We start from the raw sequence: 4,069 nt of genomic DNA, 5'->3' as shown, positions 1-4,069 counted from the left end.
TTGCACACAGTAGGTCTAACTGCTGCAAAATTAGGCATATTCTTTATTTTCATTACTTTTTAATTTTTTTTAATGTTTATTTTTGAGAGAGACAGAGAGAGAGAGAGAGAGAGAATGAGCAGGGGAAGGACAGAGAAAGAGGGAGACACAGAATCCAAAGCAGATTCCAGGCTCTGAACTCTTAGCACAGACCTCGGTGCCGGGTTCAAACTCAAGAACCGTGAGATCATGACCTGAGCCAAAGTCGGACGTTTCGTTTAACCGACTGAGCAGCCCAGGCACCCCCCCGGCTTATTTTTTATTGAGCAAATGGAGTAACAGCAAAGCATCAGAACCTTCTAAAGGCTCTCACTCATCTGGTCACCAAAGCTTAGCCACAGTGCTGACTGTCCAGACCATTTTTTTTGGTCTGGAATCGTCAGAGTGGTTTTATGTGTAATTGTACCCCCGCCCCCCATTGGTTTATAAACTCCTCCTGTGGGGAGTTTTTATGTCTGCCACGAGGCTGATCATCCCTCCAGGACGGCAGCCCCATCCATCTCCGTTTCTTTGGCTCTTTCGTGGGTGTGCATGCATGCGTGTGCACGCAGACACATGTGTCTTAGGCCAACCGCGTTGTTTGCCTCTCCTTGAGTTTTTCTAGAAGGCTCCCTGCTGACAAACCAGACTGCATAATGGCAAAGCACTTTTGCCTTAGAACTTGGAGAATGCACAATCAACTTCCTGCAGGAAGCCCAGAAAGAGGAAGAAACAAAAGCCTTCCTATCCTCCGGCACCCCGGTCCCTGCGCGATATTCTGCGCTTCTTTCTTCTAATTCACGGCTCCAAGATTTGGGGGTCACTGGGGAGCCAGGGAAGAATGGCCCAGCGTAGGGGAGGCTTTTGCGTCTGGCACACAGCATTCTAACGGACGTGCTTCAGTGCCAAGAGTGGAAGGCGTGGTTCACTTTGTCCTTATTTGACCAGAAGGCTCGGCATGGAATGCTGCCTCGGTGCCTCAGCTGTAAAGTCCTGGGGCGGTCGTAAATAAACGCAAGGCCTGGTATGGCTTCTTGGCTAAACGTTTGCACAGTAACTCAAATGAGGCAGCAGACATGAGTCAGGAGAGAAAAATAAGCTGAAGGGGGGGGGGGGGGGGGCAGGGAGCTTGGGCTTCTCAAGCTTGAGAGATGGTACTTTACCCGGAGACGCTCGCGGGGTCCCCAGGGACAGACTGCAAGCCCTCCCCCTCCACCGCACCACCTGCCAGAGCCATTTGCCAGCAGCCTATAAGCGCTGCTAAGTGAGCCAGTGGCTTGTCCATACCCCTTGCATGAGGCCAACCAGGACCTTGCACGTTGCCGAGAGGGGCAATAAAAAGACACTAAATATTTTATCTATTTTGATCATTCGCAATTTGAACGAGGGCTCGTGTTCAAGCTGAGAACTTGACGCGGAGGGATAACACTGGACCTGCAAGGTTAGGTCCAGTGGAAATGTGAAAAGACAATAGTAATTTCATTCCAGTGGCCATTGTTAGGTATTGAGTAGTCAGTGGATCACCAGATTTATCCTTGCCTCCCAGAGGCAGGAGGCCAGCAGCTGGTGGGCAGAGGTTATTAAGCTTCCCTGGTATGCTTTGTTTTCTCTACTGGGGTCAGTGAAAGGAAGGGCTTCTTCCAGCCTCTACGTGCTACCCACCCAGGGTCTGAAATAAAAGTATGTGCTGAATGAATGATTGCATTCCTTCCTTTATCATTCATAATAAAACCCAGGGCTGCCCAGAACTTGTGCTTCTCCATTTTAAGTCTGTCTCCCTCCACTCGCTCAACTTCAATCACGTTAACCTGCTCCAGCTGTCATAAAAAAGTACCGCGGACCTGCTGGCTTCCACAATAGAAACTCATTTTGTCACAGCTCTGGAGGCTGGAAGTCCAAGATCAAGGTGTCAGCAGGATTGATTTCTCCCGAGGCTTCTCTCTGGCTGGTAGATGGCCGCTTTCTCCTGTCTTCACCTGGTCTCCTGGGTGTGTAAGGAGACTAGTCCCAGGGGATTAGGGCCCTCCCCTATGACCTTATCTCTCCTTAATTACCCTTTTGAAGGCCGTGTTTCCAAATGCAGTAGCATTCTGAGGTCCTAGGAGTTACACTTCACCATATGAATTTGAGGAGAACACAAGTCAGCCCCTAACGACAATTACGACTTTTGTGTCTCAGGACCAAGGACAATAGTCTCCATCTGCATAAACATTTTGGAAAACGCAGCCCCTATCCCTGACACAGACAGACCCAGGATCTGCCCTGCTGTCTACTGACCCGAAGGCACCACCCGCCCACCCACCCTCCAAGAGGAGACCAAACAATTCCACAGCATTTCAGGTAGTAGTAACAGAAAAGAAGGCATTTTTTGAAGTACTAATTTTCCAGTCCGTTGCTTCCCTGGTGAAGGAGGGAGGACAGCAGGATTAAGTATTCTGGGGGCCTATCAACCCCTTGCCCTATATTTCTCTGTTCCCACCAGCAGATTGCCTCACATTGGGGGCCTGTCCCCTTGCAGGAAGGTGGCTTCTGCCTGGCTGCCTCTGGAGCAACACCACACCTGAGCAGTCTCTTTTGGTCACAGAATGAGGTTCCATTTGTTTTGAACATAAATGGGGATTCAGCATTTGACCAACCCAAGTTGTCAGGAACCTCCAAATATCAGGTTTACACCTGACTCCGTTGCGTCTTGTTCTTCCTCCAGGAACCCAGCAGCCTTATCACCATTTCTCCGGCCAAAAGTCACCTGACAGAGCCTCTTTTCCTACTTGCTGAAGCGAAAGGCTGTCCCTTTTGAAACTTATACCTGGTAGGAAAGTCAACATCCACCCTTTTCCAGGACAGGGATGCTGAGAGCTCTCAGGCAGTGATTTTTGGCCTCATCGCTACCGAAGAGTGAAATGGATAAGAGTCAACGAAGAATATTCCTATGTCATTTTTTAATGCTTCAAATCTCCCCTTTAAAATTGTTCTGGTCCTAAATGCATGCTCCGTGTGTGTGTGTGTGTGTGTGTGTGTGTGCGCGCGCGCGCGCACGCACGCATCCTGCTGTTGCGTTGTTGTTGCTTGACATCCTCCTCTGAGCCTGCATGCTGGAGGCATGACAAATTTGGTCTTTCAATTCATATGCCCATTTGAATTCTAGAAACGCACACTGGTAGGTTTTAAGAGCATCTCCTGGTAAGTTAAGTCAGAGGTAGATACTGATGCTGATATAAACTCGAGCAGACAAGGAAAAGTAATTGTAAGAAAGGAGTGCGAAAATATCTCCCATTCATCTCCTTCTTAGCTCATAATTCAAGCCCACATTTCTAGAGATTACAAAATATTACAACAAGAAAGTCTTAAATGACCAAGACTCCAAGCCAAAGAGTCTAACCCCAATGAACAAATGCTCTTTGCTTATCCACTGACTACACATAGTCAGTGTAGAGCTGTACCTGGGGCAATGGTTGGACGTGCCCTTCTCTGTCCTCTGGTATTGTGGAATCAGAGTATGGAAACAGACACACAAACCACAATTAATGATGGAAATCAGAAAAAGCTGGTGGTTCCAACTAAGTGGGACAGACTCTCAGTGCTATTGGGTTTTGGAGGTGGGAATGATGGGCACAGTGAAAGGGTCTCAGGGGAGGTGCTACGTGAGCCAGATTAGGGGCTTGGATCTGGTCCTGAAGGCAGCATGGGCTCACTGAAGGCCTTCGGGCAGGGAAATGACATTATAACAAACCTGGTGTCAGAGGTGAGTACCCCGGCACAGAATACACTGGGGCCGGTGAGAAGCAAGGCTGAGAAACCAGTTTGCAGGCTCTGGCAGTGGCCCAGGCACCAGCAACTCCCACCTGAGCTGAGGGTTGGGGAGGGAGAGACAGATGCTCAGGCGCCGTGAAGAAGAACAAGAGAACATTGGACAGGGTCCAGGGTCCGGGGTCCTGCTCACTGGCCAGCTCTCATAGGAGGACAGCTGTCCAGAGGGATGGTTTAGTCCTGGCTGGGCTGCTTTCTCACCTCCACCCCTTCCCCACACCCTAGAGACACCAGAATCACCCAG

Source organism: Panthera onca, chromosome C1 (assembly GCF_046562875.1).
Source record: "Panthera onca isolate mPanOnc1 chromosome C1, mPanOnc1 haplotype 2, whole genome shotgun sequence".
NCBI classification, from domain to species: domain Eukaryota; kingdom Metazoa; phylum Chordata; class Mammalia; order Carnivora; family Felidae; genus Panthera; species Panthera onca.
Note: the sequence above shows the minus strand (reverse complement) of the source record.